The sequence below is a fragment of the Orcinus orca genome, chromosome 5 (genome assembly GCF_937001465.1).
Source record: "Orcinus orca chromosome 5, mOrcOrc1.1, whole genome shotgun sequence".
Taxonomy (NCBI): Eukaryota; Metazoa; Chordata; class Mammalia; order Artiodactyla; family Delphinidae; genus Orcinus; species Orcinus orca.
In genome coordinates this window covers 109062550-109079267 of record NC_064563.1, presented here as the reverse complement: position 1 = coordinate 109079267, position 16718 = coordinate 109062550, and positions in this window count along the sequence as shown.

Sequence of the window (16718 nt, the reverse complement as noted above, 5' to 3'; positions counted from 1 at the left end):
TTCTGTCTCCTACTCCAGTGCTTTTGTCCCAGTGCTGTGCTGCCCACTGATGGCAAAGGAGATCTACTCCAAATACTCTTCACACTGGGGTGAGAAGTCTAAATCGCATAGCAGAAAATCCTTCTTCTTCTCAAGAAATACAGCTTTTATGTTGGAATTTCTATTTTCAGTTCTAATAAGTGACCCTACTTCACAGTTGATGTGCCAGCTCCTGTGGGAGAGACATTGCCACATACAGTATTCTATTGCTAACTTGGGATACATTTCTAAAATCCTCATGCAATTAAAATACTTCAGATCTTGTTAAAAAAAAAAAAAAAGACTGGGAATCTGACAAGTGAGTGAAGCTATTAGAAAATTATGCTTTTAAAGACTTTAACAAAATAAAACAATGACTATAGCACACTAAATAAAGGAATAATCAACATATCCTAAATTAGCTACTTCCATTCCTTTGAGGAATAGATATTATTAAATAAGCAAATTAATAAAAGCTTTATGTATATAAAAATGGAATTATTTACTGGAAACAAAGTTTTCCATTTTCCATGAGATTTTTATAATATTTCTTGCTTTGTTGCTGACAGTAGAAATATTAAGAAGTATGTGAGTTATTATTTATGTGCATGAGAGAAAGTCAGAGAGTGAAGTTGGGAGAAAAGAGAGAGAGAGAGAGGAGAGAGAGAGAGAAATCTGCCCACAATCTCAGTGCTTTCCTGGTAGAATGACTTGAGATTCTTATCTGACTCCAGCATTTGGCCATTATCTCTAGAGGCAAACAATAATTGGGGTGCTTCAAAAGGACAAAAGCACTGAGCAATCTTCATTGAAGCCAATCAGATAGGCATGATTACATGTGGACTTTCAAAACTACAGTTCCATTCAATGCATCACCCACAAAGACTTCATACCAATATACACCAAACACTTGAGGATTTTCGCCTGACTCTGCCACTCTCTCTTACGTATCTGTCTTGCTTCTCTCCTAATAGCTATATGAGTGCAGTTCTAAGTCCCACATTCATATGATTTTCAGCATCTTTTACTCTTTCAAAATTGTTTCACCACAAAATCCTCTGATTTTATTCATTCTTCAGCTTTGCTGGGATTTTTTTTATTCTACTTCTGTTTTTCTTTGTGACTGCAACTAATGAGTCATGCCTGTACACTTGTCTGTGCTCCAATAAATATTTTTGTAGTTGAGGAAAAGATATACAGAAGGAAACAGAATACACTAAGGGAAACATGAATACTTAAGGGAAACTCACTGTTTGAGAAGTATTATTGTAATTAAAGAAATACCAAGCTATTCTGATGGTTTTAAAGTTTATGGGACATTAAGTTTCTTGATGAGAAGCCAGGAATTCTGACTCCTAATTAAATGCTTTTTCACTTCCACCGTTCTATGTCTATTTTAAGATTCTAAAGAATTTAAATAGATATCTGTTAAACTTGTCACTCTAAACAACGTACGATGTCTCCAAATGATAAAAAAAAAAAAAACAGGCGTAATAGTTGGAAGAGATTAATGTAGTCAGCTGGCTACATTGTCTGGTTTTGTTAACGTCAATAACATAATACAGTAAAATTTCTTAATGGTATTATCGTGAATAATTTCTTTTCCATAATAATGTCTTTTCCTTTATTTTATTCCCATGAGGTTTTTGTTCCATGACTCACAAATTATTGTTATACATATGGAAGGTATTGCTTGTTTTCTGAAATGCAATTAACAAATGAAGATATCCTTGCCTTTGCAAACTTCATAACACTTCTTAAATATTTCTTCAAACTTTTCTCAAACTTAGGAGGAAAACAAATTATCTTTGTCCTGCTCTACTTCAGATCATATTCTTTCCTTCTCTTTAATATCATGTAATTAGGCAGCACTATGATATAATGTTGGAGTTTGGGTTTTTTGAGTCCAGTTAGTATTTGGTTCCCTTTGAGATTTTGTAGTTATGTTTCAAAGGCACTTAGGCATGATCATAGTATATTTTGAACGCGTTTTAAAAAAAGAACATTTCATTTTTTTAAAAACTTGGTGAATGCTTGTCCTCTACAGATTCTTTTATAAATGAGAATTTATTTAAAAACAAAAAGAGAATAACCTATCTTAGTTTGAAATGTATTATTTTAGTAAAGAATTTTTAAATTGATAGTTGCTTTGATGAGCTGGAATAAATTTTGAATTATAGTTCATCAACATTTATGAAATTGTGATGCTCAACTTAATTTCTACTTTGCAAACCTTTGTTTTACCGTGACCTATGAGTTCCACTTTTGCAGGTGAAGAGTGGGGAGAGGGGTGTGGACTTACATGGTGATTTCATAAATTCATCATACATACTTCATAAGAACCTCCCAATGTCCATCCATTATTTGATGTGATAATACTCCCTCTTAAATGTAAAGCTTTAAATGAATGAATTCACCTTGCTGTGGATTGCTTTAGAGAAGTAAATTAGGATTTAGTTCCACTATAACCACAGAAGCTAATGATGCTAATTAAGGTTTGAGGAGACAAAAGAAAATTCAGAGTGAGACGGTAGATCTGGGCAGGGTTGGAGGAATTTAGCCAAAAGCTAAATGTTAGTGTGTTGAGATGCTGCTTGGGATTGGAGGTGGGTCAGTGAAAAGGAAGAGAAAACTAGAAATGAGAGACAAATTCAGAAAGGGGTGGGAGGAAGATAACAAGGAAATATATTAGCTCAGTATCTTGGTGGCAATCAATGCAGCAATGAGTGGCCTAGACAGATTCTAACAGGGGCTGGAGAGTGCACCTGCTGTGGCATGGACCTGCACTTTTGTTGACAGGAGAATGAGCAGATAAAATAGCATCGCATCTTTACTACTTTCATAATGTTTTACCATCTGATCTTTTCTGTTTTAAGTGAATATTCACACTGCTTCCTTGAAAGATTTTTTAATCATAGGCTTAACTCTTATCAATATATAACTTCTAAACACTTTTTAAAGGAACCATATGTGAAGAACATGTTCGAGGGGGGCCATCCTCAATTTTCCAGTGTTGGGAAGAGAGTAAGCGAAAGAGAACTATCCCAACTGCTCAGGCTCTGTACCCTGCTTCAAAAACTCTAGCACCCTCAATTCGTCTCAGAATGGAACCAGCTGTTTTCTAACCTTTTTATTTATTCATAGGTAGCATTTTGGAGAGTACTTGAAATGTTTTTAAAATGTATAAATATTAATTTTTCTGAATTTAAAAAAATGAACCACAAATCTACCATCCCTTGGCAATTTTAATGTTTCTAACAAAGAGTGCTGATTCTAGATTTAGTTCCATCTTTCACAAAATAGAATATATAGACAGCATTAAGATAGACAGCATTCATTTTTGTTTTTTGGTGTAATGGTTTTTTGCTTTCATAAGCTTTCAACCTTTCATTTTAAAAATACACAATGCCATCACCCCAGTTTTGATGTGAGAGAAAAGAAAACTAACCTTGTTGTTATAACTGATGATAAACCTGCCAAGTATCATTTTTAGATGTTTTTGTATTGAGGTTTTTTCTGCCTGTCACATGGACATATTTTCACTTCAACCTAAGTGCCATGAACATTTTTGTTTTTTGTTTAAAATATTTTTAGATATCTGTATGACTGTAAATAGCAACCATGGTTTTTACCATTTGAAAATAAAATGTAAGAAATACAATTGTTTAGTTGAAAGTCAGATTCTTCTCTCTTATGAAATAGAAAATCAAATCTAACCTGTGTCTATCTTTTAATGCAACCATTCTTAAAGTATATTGATAACTCTTGGTTTGAGAAATAGGCAAAGTTACACTTGAGTATTTTTTCTATAGAAGCATTCATAATTTCTTCAAAAGCATTTACCAACCTTTCCCTGGTCATCAGTTGCCATCTCTCTGGGGCGTCAGAAAATTCTCAGGAAGCTAAGGTTGACATTCTCAGAGTCATTTTTGTGGACTTCTGATAAGAATTTTTTTTAAGTTTTGCTTTGAGGACCTTCTCTGTTCCAAAAACAGAAGCTATAGATAAAATATTTTTAAAGTGTGTGTGTGCACACAAACACACATGCACATCTTTTAGAACAAAGTATGCCACCATGAAAGAGAAAAAGACAAAGCATATTGAAGTGGATAAGTGGTCTGGAAGCAGGAGGAGACAGCTTTGAGTTCTATTCTCAGTGGCCCTGTTCAAAGTGCTGGTCAGATATCCCTTTGCTTAGTCCTCATAACGACTATGTGAGGCAATTACTTTCCCGTTGTGGAGCACAGGCTCTGGACGCGCAGGCTCAGCGGCCATGGCTCACGGGCCCAGCCGCTCCACGGCATGTGGGATCTTCCCGGACTGGGGCACGAACCCGTGTCCCCTGCATCGGCAGGCAGACTCTCAACCACTGCGCCACCAGGGAAGCCCGAGGCAATTACTTTTTATCCACTCTTTATAGATGAGAGAACTGGACACAGAGCTGATAATTACTTGCCTATGTTCTCAGATTTAGTAAGTACAGAGGCTGGACTGAACACAGCAGTGTGGTGCCAGAGCCCAGCCTCTGTGTCCCTACACCATGGCACCTTCAGTTTTAAGCATTTCACTGGTAAAAAGAAAACCCAAAAAGGAAATTACAAAACGTCTGGAATTAAATGACAATGAAAGTAACAACAAAACTTGTGAGATGAATCTAAAGTTGTACTTAAAAATAAGTGGTTATTCAAGGTATTAAAAATGCAAGAAATGTTGGAAATAAAAGCACAAACATTTAAATCAGAGTGTAAAGCAATAATGGAATAAATTCAAATGAAGTAGAGAGAAGGAAATAATAAAAATAAAAGCAGAAATTATTGAGCGAGGATTTAAGAAGATTAGAGAGGGCTTCCCTGGTGGCGCAGTGGTTGAGAGTCTGCCTGCCGATGCAGGGGATACGGGTTCGTGCCCCGATCCAGGGGGATCCCACATGCCGCGGAGCAGCTGGGCCCGTGAGCCATGGCCGCTGAGCCTGCGCGTCCGGAGCCTGTGTTCCGCAATGGGAAAGGCCACAACAGTAAGAGGCCTGCGTACCAAAAAAAAAAAAAAAAGAAGATCAGAGAATCTCAACAACATAGTCAAAGAAAATAGTTTTTTTAAATAAGCTAATAATAGAATTAACTAATTGTTAAAAATCCCTAATAATCGAATTAACTATTCCCTAAAAAAACCAATCAAGATTTTAAAAAATAAATTAATTAAAAAGACAGGAGGTTCAATAGTAAGATGAAAGAGAGGGACAGATTTAAAAGGAAAAGTAAATATTTTACTATTTTATAAAGATAGTTAAAGTTTTATATCAATAAATTCAAATAATTACATCAATGGACAATTTTCTAGAAAAACAAATTGCTACCCTTGACCCAAGGTAAAATTCTAAATATAAAAAAAAATACAACTAGAGAAATATAACTGTTAGTTAAAAGTAAGCCCTCTCCAAAATCACAATAGATCACTTTCTTATTGTGAAAAGCTTTTAATTAGCAAAAACTCACAGCATACACACTGTGGAAGACCCTCTGGGATAGCCACACATTTATGGCAGAAAAAAATTATGGAGACTGGAAAAATAGACATCACTCATGTTCCCACTTCCCTCCAGCTCTTCCAGTGCCATCTCTCTTCTCTATCTAGTGTTAAATGTTGTCATGGAAATTTCCCATTCACTTATTAAAAGCAAAAACAAGTCCACCATCATGATAAGAATTTTTTCATGTTTTGCCTCATAACAAAATTTAGCCCCAAAGAGTAACAGAATCATGTTTGAAGGGTTTTTAAATATGTTATTATTTTAAAATACACATCTATTTAACTTTTATTAACCTTGATCTATTATTATAAATCAAAGATATTTTATTAATTATACTTTCAAATCAGCATGGCTAGTAATTACATTTCTATGAATATACAATTTAAATAAATTTTCCAATGTATATAATGGATTGAAAAAAATCAATAAGTAGGAATAGGGGTGAAAAAGGAGCAAAGATATTTCTTTGTTATTGTATAACAATATTATAAGGAATAGAATTAGTCTTGTTGCAGTAGGGAGAGAAAGAAAGGAATGAATGGTAGAAATGTAATGATACAACTGATAAAATTATGCTATGGATTCTCTGTGGTGGGATATGAAAGAAGAAAAGGAAGAGTCAAAACATTCATTTGTAGAAGAAGGAGCATATGAAATCATAAACTGATGTCTCTGGTTTAGACATGTTGAATTGAAATGACAGCTGGACTTCTTTGAATAGCCATTTACTTGAAATACAACTGAGATAAGACATTTTAACTCAGAAGAGGTATGGGCTAAAAGTAGTCTCACCAATTATCATCATAAAGTTGATCATCTACCTAAGAGCCAGTGAGTTATTTGTGAAAGAGCATACACAGAGAAGAGCACGGAGCGAATGCTTTTACCAGCAGAATGCACATTAGTCACATAGTATATCTAGACTGTATAGCAACTTTTCCAGTATCACTGCAATATGCACACATGTCCACTATTTCCACAATTTCTTGTTACTGCATCAGGCATCTGTTTAAAGGAGATGAGACCGGGCCAACACAGCCAGGAGATATTTGTGATAAAGTACATTTAAACCTCAGAGATTCCAACTGTCTATCATGCTATTCTAGCTCAAAAGAGTGTGAACATGGCTTGAAATATTTTTCCTGAATCTCAATAAGATAGAATTCTTTAAAAGATTTCTTATAGATGGGTGCCTTCATTGGCATTGTGCTTTAAGTGAAAAAATTGATTATTTGGAACTAGTAGCCATTTAAATGGAAAGGCAAAATAGTATTAACCCAGAGTCTTACCCATACAGCCACAGGTATGACTTACTCTATATTTTATATCTTCCTGCTAATGTCCTATAACACAGGAATTTTCTCCAAAAAATGAAAAAAAGTAATTTTAAAAACTGTAGTACTAGCTTCAATTGATATAGATTTATTCATTCCCTCGGATTTTTTTAAAACTGTAAAGAAATTTATATTAAATTTAAAAAGTAGTTCACTTTAATTTTATGCTTTTCTCAAATTACTTTGAGGCTGACACAAGCATACGACTTGCATCTGCATTTTCCCATTAGAACAGAGCTAAAACAGTTGACCATAATAATTACTAATATGCCATAAAACAAGCCATAGACATACCTTGCCCATAACTAGACACACACTACTCAAGTTACCTGAAGTTCAATGTGCAATCTCATGTTTAATTTCCTTTCCTCATGCTTTTCCCATTGCTTCCTGACAGCCTATCCTACCTTTTCAACTGGAAAATTGTTTTCTTTGGAGTCTTCTCCAGAATGTTCCCCTTGTTTCCCACACTGTAAGTATAAAGTTGCCAATCTCAGACCTTCTAGCACATTTTCCACTTACCTCTTCCACGTCAGTTTCTGTTGTATCCACCAACTCATAACCCTGCTTTACAGAGCCATATGGAAGGACCACTGAAGAGTGTTCACAGCTTTCTTTACTTCAGCTTTTTTATTCCTACTTCCTGACAGCAAGACTGCTCCACATTACATATTTAATTTTCCAATTCACCTGGTAGCTTTGCATGGTCCTTTCATTCTTCTCAAGTTAGCCAAAAATTGCAAATAATCTTCTATATTCACACATCACTATTTTATTGTATTTTATTTTCCAATATATTTTATAAATTCATTTTTAAAATTTTATGTCAGGAATATTCACTTTTTTTGTGCCCAATTCTATGAGTTTTGACACATGGATACAATTATGTGATGCTCATTGCATTCAAGATCTAGAATAGGCCTATCACTCCCAGTTTTTTTCTCATGCCCTGTATTACCTTCCTAGGGATTTCAAATAACCATAAATTATAGAAAATTACCATAAATTTGGTAGCTTAAAACAACAGAAATTTATTCTCCCACAGTTCTAGAGGCTAGAAGTCCAAAATGAAGGTGTCTGTAAAATTGGTTCCTTCTAAAGAAACTGTTTCAGCTTTTCTTCTAGCTTCTGGTAGTTGCTAGCAATTCTTGGCACTCTTTAGCTCGTGGACACATCACTATAATCTTTGCCTCTATCTTCACATGCAGTTCTCCTTATGTGTCTGTCTGTCTGTGTATCTAAAAATCTCCCTCTCTTTCATAAAGACACCAGTCATTGGATTTAGGACCTACTGAAACCCAGAATGATCTAATCTGAAGATTACAACTGCAAAGACTGTATTTCCAAATAAGGTCACATTCATAGATACCAGGGGTTAGAACTTGAACATATCTTATTGGAGGGCACAGTTCAACCAACAGTGGTCTGCTCTCTGGTCCCCCAAAATTCATGTCTTTCTCACCTGCCAAATGCATTCACCCACTCCTAATATTCCCAAAAGTCTTATCTCGTTCCAACATCAACAATAAATCCAAAATCTCATCTACATATGATAAACTCAAGAAGTCCCAAGTCTCATCTTCTAATTCATCTAAATCAGGTATAGGTGAGATTCTGGGTATGGCCCAATATGGGGCAAATTTCTCCCCAGGGCAAACTTCTCATCTTTAACAATATGGATAGGCTGAGGATTTTCCAAACCATCAATTTCTGGTTCCTTTTAGTTTAACAGTTCCCTCCTCACTTTATCTCATTTCTCTTTCATTATATCATAAGCAGCAAAGAGAAACTAGGCCATGCCTTCAACCCGTTGCTTAGATACCTTCTTACCTAAATATCCAAATTCAGCACTTTAAAAGTTCTACTTTCCACCCAAAGTTAGAATGTAATTCAGCCAAGTTTTCTGTCACTTTATAACAGAAAGGAGATGAGTGGTGACGAGCGAGAGAAGCTTCATGTGCTGCTCCCCATGGCTCGCATTACCGCCTGAAGCATCCCCCCCACCCCCGGTCCATGGAAAAATTGTCTTCCATGAAACCTGTCCCTGGTGCCAAAAAGTTGGGGACCACTGCTTTATAACAAGGATCATCTTTTTTTTTCCAATGTCCAATAACACTTTTCTCATTTTCATCTGAGAAACTCACCAAAAGCACTTATAATACTCATAGGCTTTAAGTATCCTGGTTTGTGGTAAGTCGTTACCCTAGGAAATGAATACATACCCCCTTTGAAATCCATTCTTCTCCCTACCTCCAGCCCTTGCCAACCACAAATCTGTATTCTGTAACTATAGTTTTGTCTCCTTCCCAAATGTCACACAAAGAATCCTACAGCATGTAGCCTTTTGAGAATGGCTGCTTTCACTACACAAAAAACTGTACCCAAATGTCCCTTGATTGGTGAATATATAAACAATCTCTGGTACATCTACACAACTGAATTCTACTCAGTATAAGAAGGAATGAGCTCCTGGTACACATAACAACATGGATGAATCTCAAATGCATTGCCCAACCTGTTTACAATGAATAATTTTTCAAGAAATGCAATAGGTAGACATCATAATTTATACTGTTATATTTGATATTGCTTCATAATTTTTTTGTTTTTCCATAGTTTCAATAATTATTTTATGAGGAGCTTCAGAATATTATTTTATTTATTCAAATTTACCAACCCATTTCTACTGTTCTGGATTAAAGAAATTAAATAGAAATAAGAAATTAAGAGGTGTTCTCTTAGTTGGAATTAAAGATTGTACTGTAATGAAAATCCTCCATCAAATATTATTTCGCTTTTTTAAAATTATATTACTAACTAATGGTTAGAATTACTACTCTTTCAGTAGTATGCCTATGTTTATGGTTCATGCTATCTATTGTCATATTGCTTTCCAACGATTGTCAACTATAATACCATTAGCGCTATAAATTATATCCATTAACTGCAAACTGGATATGTACTTCAAAACAATTTTTTTAAGAAAAGATTTTTTATAATTTAGTGTGATTAAAATTGTAATTTAAGTTTAACTCAATTATTTGATTACTAAAGAGAATGAACATTTCCTATCTCTTTCTTTACTTTTTCTTCTACAAATCTTTTTTTAGAATAGGGTAGGATAAAAATAAAAGTACATACATGAACAAAATTGATTTGTGCCTTCTTTTGTGTAAATTTCTTTTCATACCCTTGGCTCACTCATCTATTGGAATCTTGACTTTTGTCTTATAAATCTGATTTAGCTCTTTATTTATTGGAGCCATTTAGCTATTATGTGGAAATGGAAAGACGACTTTATCTAAGCTGTTATAGTACTTCAATTTTTCATGTTATATATTATTGTACAGATATTTTACTGTATATATTCATATCTATCCATTCTTTTCCTTGCCATTTATTCTACTTTCTTCAAATAAACAAAGATATTCATCAGCTGGTAAAATAAACTATTCTGTTAGATTTTTTATAGTTTAAAAAAGTTATATTTGTTTAATATATCTGGAATTTCTTTCAGTATATAACGTAAGAGATGCAGTGAACTGATTTATGATAAACACTTCTATAATTGTTAAATAGTTTTTCATGATCCTTTACTGTTACCTTGTTTTGAAGAGCTTGTTTTATGATGTTTTAGGTTAGTTTCTGTAGAAGTCAGTACTTCTTGCTTTGCTTTTTCTTTGTTTATTCTATTTGCTCTTTACTTGTTTGTTTTTATCATTGCATAGTATGATAAGAATCAGCACAAACAAAAAAAAAACAGTGTCTTTGGAAATAAGATAAATATTTAGCTTGGGTAATTGTTGATACTTTCTTTATTTAATTTCCTAACTATTTTTTAGGCAAACACAAAACATTTGTGTTGAGAATATCACTGCATATTTATAGGTAGATAATACATAGATAAGTATTGAGATAGATAAATAGATCCTTAATCACTTTGAGATAACCAAGCTTAATAGCCTTTAATTAACCAAGATGTTAATACCTATAAGATTTTAGAAACTAGCATTAAAATCAAGTAAACTAAACAAAGAAAGAACAGCTTCTCCCTTCCTGCCATTCACACTTAGGGATTTGAGTTTAAGGCCTGACTGCCCATAGGCCTATATCTAGACCTTCCTTTTGTTCCTTCCACTGGTATTATTCGGGGGAGCTCAAATTTCAGTGTGCTTTAAGATCATCAGAAGAGCTTGTTTAACATGAATATTTGGCCCATCACAGACTTACTAAAATTGAATCTCGACAGATGGAGTCCTGTCATCTGTATTTTAACAAGTTTTCCCAAGTGACTCAGATGCCTCCCAGGTCTGATGCTGATCTACCTAATTTTTTTAGGGCACTTCTTCAATTTTCCTGCCTTTTTCCCTTTCTCCTGTATTACTTATATGTTATGGCTTTTGGGCGGAAGCTAGACTGTTGTATATATAACATCAGATAATTTAGGATCTTCAAAAACAAAATGCTGTCTTAGTTCCTAAAGTATTAAACAATGAGAAAATATCCAGAGGTGTTCTTTACTATAGGTGTCACAAAAATATAAGATGCCGAAATCCTCCCATCTTGTTGAGCACTAATAAGAAAGGGCCTTTGTGGGCTATTTAAATACAGTTCGAAATGTACATTTACAATGACTTTGGAACCTTTAAACTCCTCTCTCCTATGCAAGTACTTGCCCTCATGAAAACATTCCTCTGAACAAGATTTATGTTTGTTTCCTGTTTTGCCAGTACTCCCAGAGTCCATTATTGCTAGGATTAAGAATCACAGGGCATATACATATATATGTGTGTGTGTATGTATATATATATATATAGAGAGAGAGAGAGAGAGAGAGAGAGAGAGGGAGAGAGGAAGAGAGAGATATAGATATAAAGATATGGATACATATATACTATATATATATATACTATATATACATGATTTAGAATGGCCTGGGTATTCTTAAAAGACAGAATTAAATTATTATTCCACTTCATTTCTCAGCTGTTAGCACACTTTTCCTCCAAAATGTGGTGACCATCTTTGTGTCTTTATTTTACCTGGTTTGGATGGAGTGGGACTTACTATGGATTCTGTTATTATTTTTGTACTCTAAATAAGACAGCACTCACTAGTTTTGATCATCGGGATCATTTGTAGTAGTCTTCTGTGATGGGTAAATGTATTAGCATTGCAAATACAAAGCTGTAATTTGCTGATATATGGATAATTTGGATATTTGAGGGAATAGGTTCAAAATGAGAGAATTCCCATGAAATAATTGCAACATTAAGCATTTTAAATTAGAAACTTCTAGGTCTCTGCTAATAAATGAAAATAATAATAGTTACAATGTATTAAAATAAATTGATACCTTGTTCTGAGTTTATTTCACATATTAACTCATTTATTTTTCACAATCACCTTATTAAAGACCATTACCACACCCATTTTACAGATAAAAAAAGGAAATTACTAAAACTCATGTAATGTGCCCAAAGTTACATAGCTGGTAAGAAGAAGTTCTTGTATTCAACATATCTAAACAGAACTTATACGTTATGAATGTTGACATTCATTTCGAGAGTATTATGGAAATGCAAAACGTATTTATTTATACAGTGTGGCTCAGGAGAACCATTAGTATTCCTCTTTGGAAAGTAATTGTTCTTTGGTGGGGTGGTGTTAAATTGATGAGAGACTTGGCTAGTGGGTGGCATTCTGAGGTTACTCAGTGGGGAAAGCTAAAAGAATAGAAAAGAAATAATTGGGATCTTTTCATTGATAACATGAGAGAAATAATGTTGGGTAATATTTTTCATGCTCTCATTTTTTTTCCTTAGAAGGAATTGTTGAGGCAAAAGAAAAAGAGAGAAATGATTGAAGAACAAGTGAATAGCCAGAAAAATGATAGAAAGTTGGATTCTTCCATGGGTAATGGGCAGATAAGAAATCCCAGCAGCAAGTATTTTGAGACTTTTAGAAGTATGGAAATTAGATACGCTACTTTATGTTTACATTTGTTATTGTGCCTCTCTCTTATGACTTTTAACTCTTTACTAAAGATTATTATGCTTATAAATATTTGAGTATTTTTTTAAATGAGAAAGTGGTAGTATGACAAAACAGACTGATATATCAATAGTATAAAGCAGAGGTTACGTGTGTGGAGACAGGTGATAGAATAAGATTGATATCTAATTATCTGAACCAGAACAAAGTATCCAGGGCCAGCCTAGTCTCAAAGAAGTGACCACTGGCAAGTTCCTAAATCTTTCTGTGCATTCAGTTTCTTACCTGCACATAAGTTACATATCTAATTTTACCACTTTGTTTTAAGGGTAGATTTAAATTTTTTAATTAATAAACTTTATTTTCTAGAGCAGTTTAACATTTATGGAAAAATTTATCAGAAAGTACAGAGAACTCCAAAGTAGCTAAACAATTTGGCATTCCCACCAGCAGCAATAAATGAGAGTTCCGGTTGCTCTAGATCCTTGTCAGAATTTGCTGGTGTTGCTGTTCGGGATTTTAGCCATTCTAATAGATACGCATCAGTATCTCATTTTTGTTTAATTTGCAATCCCCTCATGACATATGATGTGGAGCATCTTTTCATTCCCTTATCTTCCATCTGTATATCTTATTTGGCAAAGATTCAGATATTTTGCCCATTTTTAAATTGTGTTGTGTATTTTGTTATTGGTCAAAGAGTTCTTTGTCTATTTTGGTCCTTCATCAGATATGTCTTTTGCAAATATTTTCTCTCAGTCTGTGGCTTCTCTTTTTATTCTCTGAGCAATATCTTTTACAGATCAGAAGGTTTTAATTTTGATGAAGTTCAACCTTCAGTTTTTTCTTTCATGGATTGTGCTTTAAGTGTATCTAAAAACTCACTGCCAAAACCAAAGCCACCTAGATTTTCTATGTTATTTTCTATAACTTTTATAGATTTGTGTTTTACACTTAAGTCTATGATCCATTTTGAGTCAATTTTTGTGAAAGGTTAAAAGTCTGTGTTTAGATTTATGTTTTTATATAAGGACATCTACTTGTTCTAATACCATATGTTGAAAAGACTATCCTTTCTCCAGTACATTGTCTTTGCTTCTTTGTCAAAGATCAGTTGACTATATTTTTATGGGCCTATATCTGGGTGCTTTTTTCTGTTCTACTGATCTGTTTGTCTATTCTTTCACCAATACCACAGTCTCGATTACTGTAGTTTGTAGTAAGTCATGATGTCAATAGTGATGTCAGTCCTGAGTCAATATCGTGTTGGCTAAAATTTATTTTAATTTGTGAAAATCAATAAAGGAAAACCTCATTTAAAATGAAGTCAGGAAGCCCTGAAGAGGGAGCTCTCTCACACACACACCATGCATTGCAGCTTATTTTACAATTCTGGGCAGGAAGACGTTTACTACACTACTCCAGCAGGAGGAAGATTTTTCCCTTTGCCCATCAACAGCCCAGCCAATTAGAAACTGTCACAACTCAGCCAATAAGAAACCACCACTATACTGAACTCTCACTTTCCCACAATGGACTTTCATTCAAAGCAGCCCCTCCCAACTTCCTCCTTTTTCTCTAATAAAGTAATGTTCCTCTCCTTTGTTTTGCAGACTTGCCCATGGTTTGTCATAGCTTGCATATCCCAAATTGTAATTCCTCTGCCATTCCCAAATAAACACCTTATGCTGGTAAAATAATGTTTAATTTTAAGGTCAACAAATCAAATACCGTTAAGACCCATTTCCCTATTTCCTTATTTCTATGGCAGAATGTTCTACTAGTGGGAAAAATCCAAGAACTTTATAAGGCTTCAACTGTCCAAAACAAGAAATCACAGCCAGTTCCAATCACCTCTTGGAAAGAAAACTTAAAAGTCTGGGTAATTTCAGCAGGCCAACTGGCTGCTCTGTTGTGGTTTTTGTTGCCACATGTTACTGCAGTTCCACAGTCTCCATTGTCTACTGTTGTGACATGCCTCCACACTAGTCTAGCACTGATTTCATCAGAGGGTAGGAAAAGAGGAATTACATCTCTCAGGCTATACTCAAGCATTGCCAAGTCTTGATATCTTGGCCTTGAGCCCCAGATGATACAGATTACTTTTTATACACATAGGGATCTATGTAACACTTCCTGCTAAACTTTCACTCCAAAACACACACACAGATTGAGCCAGGAGAAGCTCCTGAGATCTGGTACATGCAAACTGTGAACAAGCTCTCTTTTAGGTCACCTAGACCCTTGTATTGAGCTCCTGTGCCTGGTGAATTTCTCCTCTCGTGGAGCTGGGTGGATGGGGGTTGGTTGTGTTGAATCAGTCAGGGCTACATCAGATCATCATAATTGTAGCTGTTTCAGTGCATTTCAGAGGAAAATGAATAAAGTCTTTAAATTTGCACCTCCTCCCTCCTAGAAGATGTCCTCACACATCTGTAAATTTGTTTTTTTTTCTCCCCAGCTAAAATTAAAACACAAAACAAGGAGAAAAATGGGGAGAAGCCAACAGCTGTCCTGTTATATATAACTTTTTCCCATGACAATGAATACACACTTGCCAGAAACCACCAGTTTTCACCTTGCCTAAAACTTATCTAACAAACTGTCCTATGAATGCCCTCAGCTTCTTGCTAAAAGAAAAACACACTTTGAACCTTTCACAGTAATTAATACTACTGCTAGAAAAATGAACACAAACTAAAGCTCACAGCAGCTGAAACATCCCAAGGGAAAATTCATTATATATTTAAAAAGCAACCTGACTAAAGAATCACATTTTATTGATAGCATTTGGAAATGTGTCAACCAATCACATAAAGAGTATACTAACATAGCTTTATAATATTTTGAAATAGTTCTCCTCCTTCTACTTTCTTCTGGGCTTATTTTGAGGGGCAGGTGGTGGTGTTGTTGTTTGTGTCTCACTCAAGCAAGCAGTCCAACCCTTATTTTAGTGCCTCAGGGAAATTTGTAGGAGCATAGAATACAAAATTAGCCTAAAGTTTTTGTTTTCACACATCCTAAACCTTAAGAAGAATTTAGAGGTAAAAAAATAATAATAATAAAGGAAAGAAAGTGATCTCTGGGTAAATATTTTGTTCTGGCGAAGCAGGAAAGAAAGTGGGATTCTTGCCGCAAAGATTAAAAAGAAAACTTCAAGCAGTGGAGCCACGAGATGTCCCTATACCATGAGAACGAGGGAGCCTGCGCTCTGTTTGCCATCCGCATCTCAATGAAGAGGAGTAGATAAATACCGAAGAGGCATGTTTGCACTGTATACAGACAGATGGAAACAGAGGTAGGAAGCCACTGATCATTTCTGTTACTGAAAAATCAAAAGAAATGTGCTGAAGGGTCATGAGGACAGGAATCAGGCATTTTATCAACGTGAGTGAACCGGATACTGAGAGTAAGATAAACTTTGGTGCAATGGCATGTTTTATACAGAGGACATACAATTTTACAGAGGAGGCCAGAATCTCAGAAAGAATTGAGGGGAAGTTTTCTCCTGGCCTAGGAATGGGTATTGGAGTTAGAAAGTCATTGGGTTTGTGGAAAAGAAAGTACTGTTTACTGTTTACATAAGTCTGTTAATGGAGATTTTTACAACTTGTATTTTATAGAAATAGTCAATGACATATGAAGTTGACAACATCTAAAGTTGCACATGGCAAATTTGCAACTGCCTAAAAATTGAAGAAAAATCTCATCTTTTGGAGTATATTACATTTGCCAGACTGATCCAAGAATTTTGGATTGGGTGGAAATAATGAGCAAAAAGAAAGTTTCAAATAACAAACCTGAGCAATAAAACTTGATCAAGACAGAGTTGATAGATGTCAAGT